General features: G+C 36.1%; 1 pseudogene across 1 annotated transcript; it reads right to left on the reverse strand.

The window, feature by feature from the left end:
- Nucleotides 1–18,404: 18,404 nt before the first annotated feature.
- On the reverse strand, nucleotides 18,405–20,503 carry LOC145040073 (glycerol-3-phosphate acyltransferase RAM2-like; annotated as a pseudogene). The gene is made up of 2 exons (XR_013679859.1): nucleotides 19,788–20,503; nucleotides 18,405–19,522 (listed from the first exon to the last, which is right to left on the reverse strand). The product of XR_013679859.1 is annotated as a glycerol-3-phosphate acyltransferase RAM2-like (transcript).
- Between the last annotated feature and the right edge of the window lie 216 nt (nucleotides 20,504–20,719).

A 20,719-nucleotide genomic window follows, 5' to 3' on the forward strand; every position in this document is an offset into this window, starting at 1 on the left:
AACTTTCCACATTTGATGAATGTTAAAAACCTTCTTAATACTTGTCACTTATTGCCACAATCTTAACTTTAAGACTTGTTATTGGAACGAAGTATGATTGACCTTTTGATTTAACCATTTCTTCAATTCTTGATTCCTCTTCTTAGACATATAATTGTACTAAGACTCACTTAGAGGATCAATTGAGATATGGTTCTTAATCATTAAGACCTATCATAAAGCATAAAAGGTACTCTCCCTTCTTCTTAGAATAGAGAACCTTTTATCTTTCTGCCTACTTCATTCTTCTTATTCGTTTTGCTATTGATTTAAACCATTTTTAATCAATTCCGAATTACACTTAATCTTATAAGTATAATCATATTTACTAAACCTTTATTAAATCATGATGAATATCTTTGTTACTCTTATGGTGGACTTGATTAACACGCAACTTTTTGTACTTGATCTCCTAGACACTTTGTCAATGAATTAGTCTAATTTCCAAATATGAAATTTCTCATTCATCATGCAACCAAGTTGCGTGATTCCAAATTTCTGTCCAATTGAAATTTGGGCGATGAGAAACTCTCCCTATTTGGTAAATTCTTGACATTTCCATAAATAAGAATCATATCCATTCGTTGTAGAAATATGCAAACATCAATTTTCATAACGATTTCATTACAAGGAAATAAACAAATAAATAAATAAGTCAAACAAAAAATTATTTTATTTATAAAAGCAGAGGAAACATTTGTCCTTACAATCCAAAATCCATTTAACACTATGTATTTCAAAAGGAAATTTTTTAACAACTCTATCATAACTATCTAAGCTCAAAATCTAATATTCAAGTCCATGCGATCAAGATCCATTCCTTGTGATTAGATTCATCTTGCTCTTTCACCAAGCTTCCTTTCTTTTCACCGATCCTGCAAAACATTCAAATGCAATCTTATCACATCATGTATTAAGAATCAATGAATAGGAACTTAACGGAGTTAGATAGTGGATTTTACCTGAAGCGCATCTATACTCTTTGACTCTCCCATGTTCTGGACTCTTCAATCTCTTTGGGAAGACTTGTATCCAACGCCCTTTCTTTTGGCAGCAAACACAGGTCGGTTTCCTCGGAAGCATGGCCGGTTGACTTTCCCAACAAATACGCTCCATTGTTTTTCCAAATCATTTCTGATTCAGTAGCAATGAGCATGCAAGTTAGGTCAATGAGGTTGTCGTCATGATTCATCATATAATACTTTCTTTTGAACTCATTATATGATTCAGGAAGTGACTGCAAAACCCAATTCACAGCCAACTCATCCGGGAATGACACACCCAACATTATCAACCTATCAATGTGTGATTTCATTCCTAGAACGTGAGCACACACGGGTTTAACATCTTCATGTTTCATTTCCAATAGGGCTTTAGTGATAATGAACCTTTCAATTCTTCGATCTTGTGGGTTAGGGAGAACAATTGGAGGAGGTGGAGGAAGTGAAGCATGATTTCTTGTTCCTCGATCAAATCGTGGAATACCATCTTCATGTGGAATGCTTGTTCCACGAGATTTGGGAAGACCATAGTTGTCGAACTTAGACATCTACAAAACGGGAGAAACAAATTCAAGTTAGTTGATTGATAGAGTCCTTAGTAAATCACCCAAATGAGATACTAAGGCTAGGACCCAACACAATATTCTACAACTCGGGAGAGGGATGCCGTAACCGTAATTGCAGAATATTTGAAGGTAGGTGAATGACGATTCACTAATTTCCACCACGAAAAATGAAAAAGAAATTTAAGTTTTAAAACTTTGAAAACTCCTAGATCCTTTGAGATTCATTGAACTTTCAACGGCATGTTTTAATCTCGATATGCCCCACTTGTTTGTGACTGGGATGACGAGGATCACAAAGCGGGTGTGAATAACCATGCAAACTTACATGGTGCCCTCACAAGTTACAGTCACCTATTCCATATGCCGGTAAACCACACACGCTCCACCGAACTATGACAAACATTGAGTCACCCTTTGCAACCTTTGCTTAGAACCATTTAGTGTGCCGGTAAACCACACATGCTCCACTAACGTCTTCGCAAAGGCACAAAGTGTAATTTCGTGGAATTGCATCAATTCACTTTGCCTAAGTAACTAAGATTGGGGATTTGTAAAACATTTAGTTACTTTTGTATTTCATTATACTTATAATGGAAGGTTTTGTCCTATCCTACCCATTCGGCTAACGACCCTCCACTAGTCAAGAGTGCGGTGGGTAAGAGTGGATCCCCATTCAATCGCCATTTTATAGGCAATTTCCTTAAACACCCCTTATAGACCAGCTTCGTGAATGAGGCCTACTAACGGTAAGACTGACTTTTACTCATACATATATATAATGTTAGACTTTTAATGTTATATATAGTATAGGGTGTATTTTACACTTTGAAAATACTAGGTGGTCAAATTTAATAACTATACCTTTAATTCAATTAAATTGTAAAACAAAACTATTATGGATTTATTAAACCTCTTTTAATTATACTCCTTATTTAATTAATAAAACCATAAGGGTGTGATTTGAACTTTTCAAAACAATACTAGGGTTTTAGAATTTAACATTCCTAATTAAACCTTTAATCAACTTTTAAATTCCAAAACTTGAGGGCAAGTTTTGAAACATTTCAAAACATTAGGGTTTAGAATTTAAACATACATCAAAATTAAACTTTTTAATCAAAATTTAAATTCCAAAACTTGAGGGCAAGTTTTGAAACCTTTTTCAAAACATTAGGGTTTCAACTATTTAAATTTTAAAACAACAAAACTTTTGAGTTCAAATTTAAACTATAAAACCTAAAGGGGAAAAAGTGAAACTTTTCAAAGAACAAGTATCAAATAACAAATCATCTAAATTAACATTTAATCACATAATTATCCATATTTGATTTATTTAATGATTTCTTGCAAAACAATTTACTAATTTAATCAAAATAATTAATCAATTATCACATAAGGAAACAAATATTTTATTAATTGATAAGTATCTTCAATTAGATCAAGAATATACTCATATATATCAAAAAATCGGATTTATATTGATCTAATATGATAAGGAAACTATCCTTAAGCAAAAACAACAAGAAATCCCGGTTTTCCCTCCATCTGACCAGCCGACTCGCCGAGTCAGGCATGGACTCGTCGAGTCAACATGGAATGAATAGTGTCTAAGGCTGCAACTATATTAGGCAAGTATTTGACCCGATTGTGCATGGTCCTTTTGGGTTGCCTTCACCATAGCAACTTGGTAGGATGATTTATTATGAGAGAATAGATATTATTAATATATTATGAGAATAATATAAGTAATAATAATATAGTTATTTGATTAATATAAGTCATAGATTAATTAGTATTAATTTGGTGACTTAAGGAGATTAATTAAATATCAATTGTTTGATAGTTACACTTTAGACTGTAAATCTTTATGGGAGATAGGGTGGACGATTTCTAGGGCTTGGATAAGCCAAAATCGTCCAAAGGGTTATCTAAGGTAAGGATATGGATTAACTTAAAGTCTAAGTTATCCAACTAGGGTTTAAGCTGTAACCCTTAAGGAGTCTACAAGTATAAATAGACCCTATGGCTGTGGGAATTCAACACCCATCTAAAGTAAAGATACTCTGGCCGAATTCCTCCCCTCTCCTCTCTCTAAAATCATCCTCTTTGCTAGTTGGTGTTTGTAAGCCATTAGAGGAGTCACAATTGTGACTCTAGAGCTCCAAGACAACAAGATCAAACAAGAGAATCAAAGGTATGTATCTAGATCTGTTTTTGTGTTGTTCTTACACCTAATAAGTCATTAGAAGCCTTGGATTGAAAGCATGTTTAATAGAGAAACCTAGATCCAAGCATTAGGGTTTGTATGCGCACTTAGGAATGTTCTTATGTACAATACCCATCAGAATATTCCCGTGGTGTGTGATTATCCGGAAGTATTTCCTGAAGATCTTCCTGGATTACCACCTGATAGATAAGTGGAGTTCAGAATAGACTTGTTACTAGGGACGATGCCAATAGCAAAAGCACCTTATCGATTAGCACCAATGGAGATGAAGGAGCTGATGATACAACTTCAAGAGTTATTGGACAAAGGTTTCATTAGACCTAGTTCATCACCTTGGGAAGCTCCGGTGTTATTCGTGAAGAAGAAATATGGAAGTATGAGAATGTGCATCGGTTACAGAGAGCTGAACAAGGCAACAATAAAGAATAGATATCCGTTGCCGAAAACTGATGACCTGTTCGATCAACTTCAAGGCTCAAGTTATTTTTCAAAGATCGACCTAAGGTCAGGATATCATCAGCTGAAAGTGAAAGAGCAGGATATAGAGAAGACTGCATTCATAACGCGATATAGACACTACGAGTTCTTGGTTACATCATTTGGACTAACCAATGCTCCAACAGTATTCATGGATTTAATGAATAGGGTTTGTAATCCGTTTCTAGATAAATATGTGATAGTGTTCATAGATGACATTCTGATTTACTCAAACAGCCAAGAGGAGCATGGCAGACACTTGCGAGCAGTGTTAGAAGTCTTGAAGAAGGAGAAGCTATATGCTAAGTTCTCCAAATGTTATTTTTGGATTCGAGAAGTCCAATTCTTGGGTCACGTGGTCAACCAAGATGGGATAATGGTTGATCCAGCAAAGATTGAAGCTGTAATGAAGTGGGAACAATCGAAAAGTCCCACGGAGACCCGAAGCTTTTTGGTATTAGTTGGATATTACCGAAGGTTTATCCAAGGCTTTTCTTCGATCACTAGTCCATTAACAGCTTTGACCCACAAAGGAGCTACTTATTCTTGAAATGATAAGCATAAAGAAGCATTCGAGAAGCTAAAGAAGAAACTATGTGAGGCACCGATACTTTCTCTGCCCGATGGAGTTGAAGACTTCGCTGTCTATAGCGATGTGTCAGGGGTTGGATTGGGTTGTGTTTTGACCCAAAAAAAGATAAGGTAATCGCATATGCATCTCGACAGTTGAAGGAGCATGAAAATAACTACCCGACTCATGATTTGGAGTTTGCAGCGGTAGTTTTCTGTTGGATTAGTGTCTAAGTCCATAACTATTTTGGTATGTACTTGACCCGATGGTGCATGGTCCTTTTGGGTTGCCTTCACCAAAGCAACTTGATTGGAGAAATGAATAAAGAGAGAGAGGATAATATGATTTATTAATATGTTATAAGGATAATATATTAAAGGAGAAATCATATTTGTTTAATTAATATTGGTCAATAATTAATTAAGAATTAGTTTTGTGATCAAATGTAATTAATTAAACTAGAGGGGCTGAATTGTAATTATGTGATAGTTACAAAATAAGGTAAGGATTATCTTATATATATGGTGAACGAATTTGAGGTGTAAATCCCTTAGAATTGGAGTATGATAAGGATTCAAGGATTATCTTATTGGTTGCTTAATGGATAATCAACTACATAAGGATAATGACTGAAACCCTATCTCTACACCTATATAAACACCCCTAGGGCCATGAATTCGTGTATCCCTTCCCAAGAGGTCCTAGATACGAATTCTAACCTCTCACTTCTCTCCTTATACCTTCTCCACTTGCTTATGGTGTTTGTGAGCCATTAGAGGAGTGACACTTGTGACTCTAAGCCTTCCAAAGTCAATACAAGGAGATTTGGGATTGTTATTGCTACATAACAATCAAGGTAACACTATAAACTTATTCTCATGTTAATATGATTACTTGTATGCTAGAATTAGGGTTTATAGTCTTGGATTCAAAGCATGTACAATAGAGAAACCTAGATCCAAGCATTAGGGTTTGTATGAGCACATAGGATGTCTTATGACCAAAACCTAACAGTGGTATCAGAGCCTAGATTGGTTTCAATTGTATTGATGCATATTTGATCGAAATAAGCACTGAAAATTGATTTTTTGAGTTTCTGAGTGTTTGACTCGCCGAGTCACTTGGTGAACTCGCCGAGTCAGCTGTACTCGACGAGTCCAAGCTCAGACTCGACGAGTCAAAGTGTCTGACAGCTCGTTTTCGCGATTTTCTTCCTGTTTTGGCTTTGGATAATTACCATAAACTTGTTTTTGTGATAAAATCCGAATTTTTTCATTATTATGTGATTATCCTTACCTAAATAGAAGATAATTGTCAAAATTTAGATAATCACTTGTTTTATTAGATAAAGTTTGATTATTTGTAATTTAGATTTGAATTATCTTGTGAAATAGTTTCAATTAATCCCTTTAGGTTTTATAGTTTAAATTTGAACCCCAAAAGTTTTGTTGTTTTGAAATTTAAATAGTTAAAACCCTAATGTTTTGAAAAAGGTTTCAAAACTTGCCCTCAAGTTTTGGAATTTAAAAGTTGATTAAAAGTTTAATTAGAAATGTTAAATTCTAAAACTCTAGTAATGTCTTGAAAAGTTCAAATCACACCCTTATGGTTTTATTAATTAATTAATGAGTATAATTAATAGAGGTTTAATAAGTCCATAAAAGTTTAGGTTAACCTTTTAATTGAATTAAAAGTGTAATTGTTAAAGTTAACCATATAGTATTTTAAAAGTATAAAGTACACCCTATACTATATATAACATTAAAAGTCTAACATTATATATGTATAAGTAAAAGTCAGTCTTACCGTTAGTAGGCCTCATTCACGAAGCTGGTCTATAAGGGGTGTTTAAGGAAATTGCCTATAAAATGGCGATTGAATGGGTATCCACTCTTACCCACCGCACTCTTGACTAGTGGAGGGTCGTTAGCCGAACGGGTAGGATAGGACGAAACCTTCCATTATAAGTATAATGAAATACAAAGTAACTAAATGTTTCGCAAATTCCCAATCTTAGTTACTTAGGCAAAAGTGAATTTATGCAATTCCATGAAATTACACTTTGTGCCCTTGCGAAGACGTTAGTGGAGCATGTGTGGTTTACCGGCACACTAAATGGTTCTAAGCAAAGGTAGCAAAGGGTGACTCAATGTTTGTCATAGTTCGGTGGAGCGTGTGTGGTTTACCGGCACATCGAATAGGTGATTGTAACATGTGAGGGCACCATGTAGTTTGCATGGTTATTCACACCCGCTTTGTGATCCTCGGCATCCCAGTCACAAACAAGAGGGGCATATCGAGATTTAAACATGCCATTGAAATGTTCAATGAATCTCAAAGGATCTAGGAGTTTTCATAGATTTAAAACTTAAATTCCTTTTTCGTTTCTCATGGTGAAAACTAGTGAATCGTCATTCACTTACCTTCAAATGTTCTGCGATTTGGGTTACGGCATCCCTCTCCCGAGTTGTAGGATATTGTGTTGGGTCCTAGCCTTGGAATTTCATTTGGGTGATTTAACAAGGACTCAATCAATCAACTAACTTGAATTCGTTTTTCTCCCGATGTCAAAGTTCGACAACTATGGTCTTCGCAAATTCCGTGGAACAAGCATTCCACATGAAGATGATATTCCACGATTCGATCAAGGAACAAGAAATCATGCTTCACTTCCTCCTCCTCCTCCAATTATTCTCCCTAACCCACAAGTTCAAAGGCTTGAAAAGTTCAAGATCACTCAAGCCCTTTTGGCAAGTGAACATAAAGAAGGAAAGTCGGTGTGTGCACACGTCCTAGGGATGAAGTCACACATTGATAGACTAAGAATGATAGGATCCATTGTCGGTGAAGAGATGGCTGTTGATTGGGTTCTTCAATCACTTCCTAACTCGTATAGTGAGAGAGTACTATATGATGAACCGCGACGTGACCCTTATAGATCTCACCTATATGCTTATTGCTGCTGAATCAGCAATGGTTTGGCGCAATAGAAAAGCAAAGTTGATTGGTGAATCTGCCTTCGAGACCTCTGTGGATATAGACAATGGCAATGAAAGACATGCAATGATCGAAAAGTTTGATCATAAGAGAAAGGCGATGTCTGAAATAGTTCCATGTGCTGTTCCAAAAAAGAGTCAATTTGCTTTGGAGACGAAGCTGCCCTATTTACCTAAGAGATCTAAGAGATGGGAGAGTCGAAACGTATGGCTCTAATTTAGGTAAAATCCATTGACTAACTCTTTTAAGCTTCATTCTAGGTTCTGAATACATAATGTGATAAGATTACAATTGATGTTTAGAAGGATCAAAGAAAAGAAAAGAAGCTTAAGGGAAGAAGTGAGCAGAATCTAACCGTGAAGGAATGGATTTCGATTGCGTTTCTCGAAGATTAGATTCTTGAGCTACTACTTAGAGTTAGAATTAGATTGCTAAGAAAGATGTATTCGCATAAGTTTTTCAATGAGTTGCATTGTGAAGGACAAATTTTTCCGCAATAAAATAAATTTTGATTTTAAATTTTATTTATCCTTACAATGGCATGTATGAAAAAATTGATGTTAAAATTATTAGCAATAATGGATTTGTTTCTTATTGTGTTATGGAAAGTCAAGAATTTACCAAATAGGGAGAGTTTCTCATCGCCCAAGTTTCAATTGGACAGAAATTTGGAATCACGCAACTTGGTTGCATGATGAATGAGAAATTCCATATTTGGAAATTAGACAAATTCATTGACAATGTGTCAAGTGAAGGACTAGGAGATCGAGTACACAAAGTTGTGTGTTGATCAAGTTCACCATAAGAATAACAAAGATATTCGTCATGATTTACTAAAAGGCTTAGTAAATATGATTATACTTACAAGATTAAGTGTGATTTTGAATTGATTAAAGGGTTTAGATCAATAGCAAAACGAATAAGAAGAATCAAATAGGCAGAAAGATAAGAGTTTCTCCATTCTAAGAAGAAGGGAGAGTGGCTTTTATGCTTTATGATAGGTCTTAATGATTAAGAACCATATCTCAATTGATCCTCTAAGTGAGTCTTGGTACAATTGTATGTCCAAGAAGAGGAATCAAAGATTGATGAAATGGTCAAATCAAGAAGACAATCATACTTTGTTCCAATAACAAGTCTTAAAGTTAAGATTGTGACAATGAGTAAAAAGTATTAAAGGTTTATAACATTCATCAAATGTGGAAAGTTGTGATGTCTTGGATAAGACAAAGACCAACTATGACCAATTTATGAAGTGTTTTGATACAAGCTACACTAACTCTTGAAAATTTGTTTGTCAAGAAATGTTTATTGACAAAAGAATCTTATATGTCAAGGAGTCAGTGGGAGTCTTAATGGTCTCGAAAAGTTTCAAGAACAAATCAAATAAACCTTATCGATCATCACTAGCACACGAGTTGAGGTTTACAACCTATCGTAAAGACATTATTTTGTTTCTGTGCCAATCCAATCGAGTTAATTATGCATGTGAGTCCTATGAGTTCTCATTTGAATGCGTAAAAGGCAAGGACCTTGATCAATGAAAGGTACATTGATAGGAAAAAGGTAAGATGCTTAACTACTTGGAAGACGTGGTGGGCAGCTGTGCTACCATAAGGCAAGAAATCAAGATTAAGAAAGTTCGATCCATATGAGTTTGAATTTGTCGTAAACTTTGGTTTTAACAAATTCGCATGGATAGGAACACATACACCGTTTAAATCTAAGTGTCATAAGATTTCCTCCTTCATGAAAATGATTGTGAGAAATGCTTTCACTAAGAAAGATTTTAAAAGATAGTGATTGTAAAATTGCATTCTCAAATTCGATCATGGTTACGGCATCCCTTTCCATAATTTGAATTGTAAGGTTTGGCAATTAGTCTTAATTGTTAAGACACACATATGAACTATCTAAGGCAAAAGTGTATAAGTTCAAGAAGCCTTGATAAAAGATTATCAAAGCACTAAGTATTAGAAACATGAACTTAAGAAATTCAATAAGTATTGTTTTTCTGAAAGTTAAGATGTTTATGAATACATGTCGAAGCTAGTGGGAGCATAAGTGTTATGTTTTATAATAATCATCATGATAGTGGGAGCATAAATGTTATGATTGTATGATTATTAAGGCACGTATTGCATAGTTGGCAATATTAATTATAGAAAACAAGAGTCATACTTTGCAAAGTTGTAAGAGTTGAAAGGTTGTTTTGCTATAATTAAGGGAGAGAATATTATGCTTCATTTCAAATCTAAAGGATTAGGTTGTGGAATGTTAATAAATTTAGTCAAAGGTACATAGTGTATTCTTAAAATTTCGATTGTGATTACGGCATTCCTCTTCGCAATTCGAGTTTTGAGAACATAGCAAATAAAACATTATGCGTCGTGTTCCCATACGCTTCAGGTATAGGATCGATTGCGAATGCTTTAATGTTTGACCATTCTAAAATTTTCCAAATGTATAGTGCATTTAGAGGGAAAAGGGACTAGAATTGGTTTTGACTAAAATAATTAAACAACTATCAAAGGACAATCCAAAGTTCGACGAGGATTGGTCGCTTGCGAGTAGTTGGAAGTATAGTATTGGAAATTATGGAAGTGTTTCCATATTGGATGGACGATATCGACATCATTACGAATAGATAAGATTCTATTAAGAATGAGTTGTCATATAGAAAATATGGAAGTGTGTCCATGTTGGGAAGTAAAATCTATGTCTAGATTAGAAACTTTATGCGAAAGGATGTTCAAAGGAATGTACTTTGAGTGAGAGACATCATATCTAAGGAATTGTCTTGTAACAATTTCCGATAGAGGAATTTGTAATATCATTGGCAATTCTTTGAGACTTTGGTGCAGTGACATTACAAAAGGATCGTTGCATAAAGTGTTAGAATCTAGTGTATTCTATAAGTAACAAGAAGTTGACATTCTTACACTTAAGAAATGGATTTGGTGTTGTAAAATGAGAATGATTGGAAATGTGTTCAATTTGTCTATTTCGCAAAAGTAAGATCCATAGGTAAACATTGTGTGCATGCTAGGAGCATGGGACAAGTGTTGGAATTCAAATGCGAAGTTGATTACCCGAAACGACAAATAATGAGTAATCGATATGGTGATAAATAAAACGTGTTTGTTTATACTCAAAGGTTTGAGGCCATATGGGATTAGTATTATTCTTGTGTTTCACCTTGCATGTTTTGACTTCCAGAATAATTGAGTTTATTAAGAATAATCGAATTATTCAAACGGGCCACAGTCGTTCATATGTTGGAAGTATATATGAATGAAGACTGTCGTGAATTGGTGTGTGGATTGTCTAGAAGAGTATTAGACATAAGCAAATGTTTACTGCAACGTTCATGAGTGCTTATGAATATGATTTGAGCATTGGATTAAACCCACGCTCACTTGGATCACTCCATGAATTGTATTACGAGTGATTGGTGAGACGATAACATCTTATATTCTTGAAACCGAGATGTGTGAGTTGTATCTTGCGAATCGGTTGCACATTGATAATATGTAAACGCACTAGTAACTTGGTGTTATAAAACATATTGTTGTGTGTGATTTGGTTAGTGAGTGCAAGCGAACATTGTATCAAAGTTTATCCATTCCTTTTATCCAAAGTAGGATAAAAGCGATATCTTTGGGCCCCTCGATGGTTTAGTGATGACATACGTAAATGCTCGGCCGGGCTAGGGCTAATTTGATTTGTTCAATTAGTATGTTGTCATAAATCGGAAATCGAGATATAGTACAAAGAGAATGATTAGAAATCATATCTCATACGATATCTAGAATGGAGGAATATATATGATCCCTTATCTAAGGACACGCGTATCTGATATGATCAGAGTTGACAGCGGCTTTGGAAAGCTACGATTGCAGATCGGGATCTGAAGTCATACGCAGAATAGTTGTTAGACTTATCCAAGTGGGAGACTGTTGGATTAGTGTCTAAGTCCATAACTATTTTGGTATGTACTTGACCCGATGGTGCATGGTCCTTTTGGGTTGCCTTCACCAAAGCAACTTGATTGGAGAAATGAATAAAGAGAGAGAGGATAATATGATTTATTAATATGTTATAAGGATAATATATTAAAGGAGAAATCATATTTGTTTAATTAATATTGGTCAATAATTAATTAAGAATTAGTTTTGTGATCAAATGTAATTAATTAAACTAGAGGGGCTGAATTGTAATTATGTGATAGTTACAAAATAAGGTAAGGATTATCTTATATATATGGTGAACGAATTTGAGGTGTAAATCCCTTAGAATTGGAGTATGATAAGGATTCAAGGATTATCTTATTGGTTGCTTAATGGATAAATAACTAGATAAGGATAATGACTGAAACCCTATCTCTACACCTATATAAACACCCCTAGGGCCATGAATTCGTGTATCCCTTCCCAAGAGGTCCTAGATACGAATTCTAACCTCTCACTTCTCTCCTTATACCTTCTCCACTTGCTTATGGTGTTTGTGAGCCATTAGAGGAGTGACACTTGTGACTCTAAGCCTTCCAAAGTCAATACAAGGAGATTTGGGATTGTTATTGCTACATAACAATCAAGGTAACACTATAAACTTATTCTCATGTTAATATGATTACTTGTATGCTAGAATTAGGGTTTATAGTCTTGGATTCAAAGCATGTACAATAGAGAAACCTAGATCCAAGCATTAGGGTTTGTATGAGCACATAGGATGTCTTATGACCAAAACCCAACATTTTCGCCCTAAAAAATATGGAGGCATTACCTCTATGACACGAAGTGCAAACTTTTCACTGGTCATAAGAGTCTCCAATATCTCTTTAGTCAGAAAGAATTGAATATGAGGCAACGACACTGGCTAGAGTTACTTAAGGACTACGACTGTGAGATACCTTACCACCCTGATAAAGCTAATGTTGTTGTTGATGCTCTCAGTCGGAAAGTCAATCTTGAAAGGAAGAGGCCAAGAGCGTTGAGAATAGAAGTTGTCTCGACAATTGTGGAGAGTATAAAGAAAGCTCAAGAGGAAGCTTCTGAGAAGAATGACCGAAATGAGGAACGTTTGGGCAAAACGTTGGTGTTCGGTATAAACAATCATGGAATGAAGGTGTTCTAAGATCGGATTTGGATACCTAAGACAGGAGGAGTCAAAGATCTTCTAATGGAAGAAGCTCACAAGACCATGTACTCAATTCATCCTGGTAGCACTAAAATGTATAGGGACCTGAAACCCTAATACTGGTGGCCGATGATGAAGCTTGATGTTGCAAAGTATGTGGCCGAGTGTGTGCTTGTGCTAGAGTCAAGACACAACATCAGAATCCATATGGGAGTTTAGAGCCTTTGCCTGTACCTATGGGTAAATGGGAAGACATTGCTATGGATTTTGTCACTAAACTGCCCAGAACAAAGAATGGTCACGACATGATTTGGGTGGTCGTTGATCGATTCACTAAGAGTGCGCATTTCATAGCAGCCAATAAGAAATGGTCTATGGAAAAGCTTGCGAATTCTTACGTGAAGGAAATTGTAAGGCTTCACGGTTTTCCATTAACGATTATATCAGATCGTGATAGTCATTTCACCTCAAGGTTTTGGAAAATTCTACAAGAGGAAATGGGTACCAAGTTGTGTTTAAGTATAGCTTACCATCCGCAGACTGATGGTCAGAGCGAAAGAACAATACAAACACTTGAAGATATGCTGAGAGCATGTACCCTAGAATTCCTAGGTAACTAGGATGAACATATATCTTTGGTAGAATTTTCCTACAATAATAGTTTCCACTCGAGCATAAAGATGGCGCCTTATCAAGCTTTGTACGAACAGAAGTGTCGTACGCCGTCTTGTTGGCTGAGGCTGGGGAAAAGTAGTTTATGGGACCCGAGATGGTTCATCAAACCGCTGAAAAGTTGAAAATAATTAGGTAAAGAATGTTAGCTGCTCAGGATCGTCAAAAGAGCTATGCTAACAAAAAGCGAAGACCAATGACTTTTGAAGTTGGAGATTCGGTTTTGCTTAAAGTCTCGCCGTGGAAGGGACTTATAAGATTTGGTAAAAGGGGAAAATTAAGTCCATGGTTTATTGGATCGTTTAAAGTTCTTCAGAGGGTTGGGAACCAAGCTTACAAGCTCGAACTACCAGAAGAACTGAATGGAATTCATAACACTTTCCATGTGTGTTATTTGAGGAAGTTCACGGGAGAAGTTCCCGACATAATTCCAATTTCTGAGATAAGAATTGATGAGAACAAGAGGTTGATTGAAGACCCAGAAGCAATCGTTGACCGAAAGACTAAGAAGTTGCGACGCAAGATGGTCGAGTTAGTGCTTGTCCGATGGAAACACACAAATGGGTCGAATCTCACCTGGGAAACGGAGAGTGACATGATGAGTCGCTACTTGCAGTTGTTTGTTGATATGTGATTCCGGGGACATAATCATTCTAAGGTGGAGAGAATTGTAATGTCTGTGTTTCTGGGCTTGTCATTAATAGCAATCGATTAGTCTACTTTAACCTTTGTAACCCATTTTGAAATAATAAAAATGTATTATTTGAGTATTATATGTTTTGTGCTTAGTTGTGTGGCTTAAATGAATTAAGAACAAAAATAAGCGTCAAAATAAAATAGTATATAAAGCCGATATCTTTGGATAATGTTTTAGTAGTTGAAACGAGGTTTCAGAATATATAAAGAATGCCGAAATCCGAGTTATAACGAAGAAGTTATGATCTGTCGAAGTTTCGTGATAGAACCGGCACGACGCCGAATGATGTAAAATACGAATTTAAGGTAGAGCGATATCTACCCTTAGTAATCTAAATTAAAGTTGAAGAGTTTGTTAAACTGAGAGTGTGCATAAAAAGAACACCCAAATCTGACTTCGTATGAGGAAGTTATGATTTTTTGAAGTTTCGACTTAGTAGTATGCAACCTGAATACTCAATTTGAGATCCAATGGTTTTTAGCCAAAACAATCTAAATGAGAATCAAAGATCTCGTTAATAGTAGTGAAACAATAAAAAGATAAGCGAAAACGGACGTCGGATGAAGAAGTTAAGAATTTATAACAGAGTTTTCCTGTCCCGACCTACTAAAAATAATATTTAAGTAATATATTTATAATATACTACAAATAAAGTCAAAATTAGCCAACGGAGTCTAAACAAGAGTTCTAGATCATAATCTCACCTACGCGTTGATATAAAGAACGTCGAAAATGGAGTTCGTATGTGAAAGTTATGAATTTCTGAAGTTCGGGGCGCGAAACCCCAAAACTGTCAGATACCACGACGTGGCAAGTAGTGCCACAACATGGCAAGTCTTCTGATACCTCCTGGAGTCCCCCAGAAGCAACTTGTGATGACACATGCAGTGACGACCAAGCCCACGATGTGGAAAAAGGTGCCACGCCGTGGAAAGGGCAAATTTTGCGCTATAAATAGATTTGAAGGGCCAGCCGTTTAGGGTTGCCATTTTCTCCCCTCTCTCTCTCTCTCTCCAGTTTTACATCGATTTACGTGCAAGAAATATCCCGAAGCCCCGGTATCATCGGCGAGTCCCGAAGCCCGAAGATCTCAAGAAGAAAAGAGTTTCTGAGCCGACGCTCTACCCGCGAGGAGCCCGGTTTGTGTGAAGATCTTCCAGATCTACCGAAGAAAACTACTTCTACAAGTCGTAGTATTGTTCGATCATCTTCTGATTAGGTGAGTGTGTAGTTACTTTCTTCTAACCCATAATTATGAAGTATTTTATACGAAATACGTGTTATGTGTATAATTTGTTGTTATATGTGTGAATGTATATTCACTTTCTTCAATCTCATAGATATGATTTATTCTCTATGAAATACATGTTAGGTGTATGTGTCTCATCTGTTGTTTGGAATATGTATTGAATGAGAATACAATACAGGTTTTAAACTATGTATAAAAATATATATTTTTATCTACTAATATGTTGGGTAGAACATGGGTAGATAGTTGATGTGTGATAAACAGATGAGAGGCTTCGATGTTGTTTTTGATTCAGTCATCTAGCGGAGTTTAAATGACAACCACAGACTTTTCTAGATAGTCATGTGGAACGCTAGCAGGCTCACCACCTGTAGGTGTTAATGAACTTGGGTGTTCATTCATTGTACTCCATCCTCCTCATGGTTGCCTTAATTGACATATATTGTTGGGAAACCCCCGAAGCATGTGTTGTCGCCCCGATGAAATATTCTTAGACTAGGTCCCTTGTGTTAGTTATTTTAGGGACGTAAAGTGAGAATAACGGGAATGGGTAATTGGGTTATTGTTGGTTGATGAAAATTAATTTAATTATTTATTGTGGGTTGAAAACCCTATATGCTCACCAGGCTCCCAAGCCTGACCCACTCAGTTTATTTGTATTACAGGAAGTGGCGCAAGGGCATAAGATGAATGAATCATCAAGTTGTTTTTTTTACAAGTTTGTATATGTATATATTTGTTGAATGACTTGTAATGTTATCGTTTATGCTTTATGGTCTGTATCGGAACATGACATCCCGAGTTTTGATTATATAATGAAAATACATTTCTTTATGAAATGTTTTGGTAAATATTATTTTATCACGTTTTGTGTTTGGGAACAAATTCCGCAACTCTTTTAAATCAAAAGGATTTTACTCTGAAATTATTGTAAAAGCATAAATGAAACCGGTCTTTTCTGGCTGTGATTTTGGGGATGTCACATGATGTTTTTCAGGTGTCGACTTGTTTATGGTAAGACATTTGTCACCCTAGACTAGCCTAGTCTAGTTGTAGCGATCAGCTCAGGTGCGGGGCTGTCAACCCCATATAGATCTATACACAAACTCTCTCTCTCTCTCTCTCTCTCTCTCTCTCTCTATCTATCTCTCTCCATGAGACTCTTATTATAACTACAGGACTTAAGGTTGTACACCGGGTAGGTACAAATGAAAGAACGTCTTACAAGAACCTTAACTAAATTTACGCAAACAGTGTATCACATTGTTTACCGTTTTAAAATAATGTTTTGAGTATGCATTTGATTACAAAACATTAGTGATGAAAATACCATTTCTTTTTATCAAAGTGTCAAGTATTGTTTTATTGGCCCGATTAACATAAAATGTGCCATGAGATCCAATAAGAAAATCAATGGGCCTATAAGGCCTAAATAACATGTAATGAGAACACGAGGCCTAATAAGCATGTAAATAGATATTTAATACCCAATAAACATGAAATGAATATATAAGGCCTATCAAATGCGTAAATGGGTCAATAAGGCACAATAAACATGTAATAAGTATACAAGGCTCAGTTACAGTGAAAATGATGTAATAAGTCTGTTTGTTATTATAATGCTTGTTTTTGGCTCAATTATCACCAAAGTGACATAAAAGGCCCACTTTCCTTAAAAATGACCTTTTTGGCACAAATAATCAAGATTTTTCAATAAAAGCCCACTTTTATCAAATTTTAATTATTTGGCCCACTAAAACCAAAATCTACAACAAAGGCCCATTTTCATTTCAAATGACATTTTTATCCCATTAAAACCAAAAGTTTGTAAATAAGGCCCATTTTGATAAAATGACATGCTAAGTCCATTAAGGCCAAAATTTACATTTCAAGCCTATGAAACCGTGAATTTCCACATATGGCCCCTTTTTATGAAAAATGACCATTTTAGCCCATTAAAAACCGTAAAGACCCAAAATAAGCCCATTTTGTCAATTATAACACTTTTGACCCTTATAAAATCATGAATATCATAATAAGTCCTTTTAAAAATGGCTCTTTTGAACCCTTTAAAACCATGAATGTCTTAAAAACCCATTTTTATCCAAAAATGACTCTTTTGGTCCCCTCAAAACCCTGAGTTGTCACAAAAAGGCTCACTTTTGTTTATTTTTCAAAAATGGCCCCTCATTAGGTTTTATTTTGTTTTAAAGTATTCCTTTAATATGTTTTTTCTTTTCAACAACATAATGAGTTGCATAAAGTAACTTATTTTCCTAAGATCTTCAAGACTTGGAAATATATCAATTTTATAAGGGCTTAACATAGATTCATAATATATTTACACAACACATCATGAAAATACACATGAGCATGCATAAATACTTAGATCTAACACAAAACCAACTTGTATTCTCCCCCAAAACATAGTAAAACCGAAAACAAGGGGGTATGAGGCTCACCTTGAGTGTTGGATTTGGTTTTGATGAAGAAATGAGAGGGAATGAAGGTGTTTTCGGTCTAGTTTTCTCCTTTGATGAGGTTTTCGGACTTAGAGAGTTCTAAGAAATAAGAATCACAAAATGAAGTGTTTATGAGTGATAAGTTTACCACTTAATACCGTTGGTTTAAAAAACATTTTGATGATAACGGGTTAGTGGTTAGAAGTTATTAATACCCAATTAATAAAAAATGGTCTAACTCTCTCAATCTAAAAAGCAAATATCTACCAAATAGACTAGTTTTACGTTACACCACGCAACAAAAAAGTATTTAACCGATACTTTTGTTAATTTAAATACAAGGGTGATCATCATCTATCAACTTTAGCCGATCATGTCACTAAATGCTAACCATACATGGTTTACAATTCCTTGAAATCCACCCAATCGAGTTATGGATCAAACAAATAAATTGATATATAATAATTTAATTTTAACATATAATTTGGTACAACATATAATTTTAATCATTCCCATACCTAGCACACCGTGATTTTCTCCGCTGCAACTTTAGGTTTTTCCGGTGGCCACAGTGCCATCATTTCCGGCCAAAATCTTGTACTTATCCTTCCTCGTGAAATTGGTACACTCGTATGACAAAGTCGAAGCAATCATTCGTTGTATATAATTCGCAACATCGTGGCTTATCTTCCCATTTCCACAAGTTAAATCATAGGGTAACTTATTCAAGAAGGTTACTTCATAAGCTGGACTAGGGTTCATAAAAAAGTAAAACGGATCCATCGCTTTCCACCCTCTTGCGGTGGTGCCGTGAAACATGGACATCCTGTTTGACATAGCCACCGGAACCAACTCGTCAGTGAGTTCAGCAAACAGAGCTGAAAACCGGAGCAAAAATGGTTCTCTACAGGTTGTTCCTTCTGGGCATATGACCAAATCTCCTTCTTCTAGAAGCTTCTTGATCATGTTGGCATCGCTGGTTCGGTCCCTGGTTAACCGGACGGTTTTTATCGGAGAGATGATCTCCGAGAGTCTAGAGAGAGAGTATGTGACTGCCGGGATTGGGCGGCCGAGGGCGGTGGAGAGAAAGATAGGGTCGAGTAGGGTGCGGTGGGAGCAGATGAATAGAACGCCGGTTTGACCGGTTGATTTTTTGGCCGCCGGCGGTGGTGTTCCTTTAATGGTGACTCGAACTCCGAGTGCCCAAAAAGCGTAGTAGACTAAAGGCATGGGGAGGAGTGCACCGGCGGCGATACGTAGACATGCAAGGAAGAACCCTACCGGAATCCAAAGAATGATGATGAGTGCTTTGAATGGTGTTGGCTTTTGGACTAATCGGCCGTCGTGGAACACCACTGGTTTTGGTAGCTTGTCCACCGTCACCGCCTTAACTTCCTCCGTGGCTTGTGGTACGATGTAACCTTCCTGAATTTAAGAGGAGTACAGTTGAGTATCAAGACATAAATGACTCCATTAAATTTCTAGTCAACGCAACCCTACCAAACTATTCGTTTGAGTTTTGTCTATTTGACATAAAAGTCAAACCTCAAACTCTTTTTTTAGTTGTAAACGTAAACATTATATCTATTTTGACCGATATCAATCCATTTAGCTAAAATTAGTAAATCACGACTTTATTCATTTGCTAATAAATTTCAAAAAATAACATTTTTCGGGTTTTTGATAAGACCTTGCATAATTTCATGTATGGGTAGTCGGTTTTCCGGTCACCAAGTGCCAACTCCGGTAGCGGCGTGTCTTCAAAAGCCTTCAAAAGCGCGTCAGCTTTGTTAACTCCGACGAGCACTCCGGGAGTTTTAACAAGTCCGGTAGCTCTTCCATTCCAACTATCGATCTCCGTTCCCATCACCAAATCGGCGCCCAAAAACTCCTTCAGAAACGGCTCCACCATCACCGTTGGGTTCGCCGTCAAAACACACCGCTTCCCACAAGCCGAGAACACCCGCCACGCCTCCGGGTGCAGGTCACTGGAGTAAAACTTTGGCAAGACTGCTCGCGCCACCGATTCGATGTCGGAAACCTTCATTCCGGCAAAGGTGGCGAAGATTAGAACACGGATACCGGCAGACTCTGAAATGAAGTGGTAGAGAATTCCGGCGATTGGAGAAGCTAGAAGCAAAAAGAGGAGTCTTAAAACTCCACCAACTTCAAATGCTACAAGGGCGAAATAAGGAAAAGAACTACGTCCCCGGAGCAAAGTTCCGTCCAAATCAGAGACTACAGTTTGTGCTTCCCGGCCAAATGTTTCACATTTAGATATCGCCGGAAATTCATTTGTGTATACAGAATTCTTCTGATTATCGGCCATTGTTGCCGTTGATATTGGAGAGAGATGGGGAATTTGGCGTTTGCCTTTCGTAATGAACGGATAAGTTTGGTGTTTGTTATGAGTATATATAGGGTTGTGAGGGTGGAGAATTGAGAATAATGGTATTTATGGTTGGTCGAAGTCTCAAATTTATTCCATCAGTTTCAATTTTGTTAAAATATATTTACTTTTATGTAGTAAACTTATAAATAAATAAATTTAAAAAAAAACTTGTTATCCAAATTAAAAATAATTTCTTTTAGATAGTTTTGTAAATAAATATTTTTATATAA

The sequence above is a fragment of the Lactuca saligna genome, chromosome 4 (genome assembly GCF_052625555.1).
Source record: "Lactuca saligna cultivar CGN05327 chromosome 4, ASM5262555v1, whole genome shotgun sequence".
Classification (NCBI taxonomy): domain Eukaryota; kingdom Viridiplantae; phylum Streptophyta; class Magnoliopsida; order Asterales; family Asteraceae; genus Lactuca; species Lactuca saligna.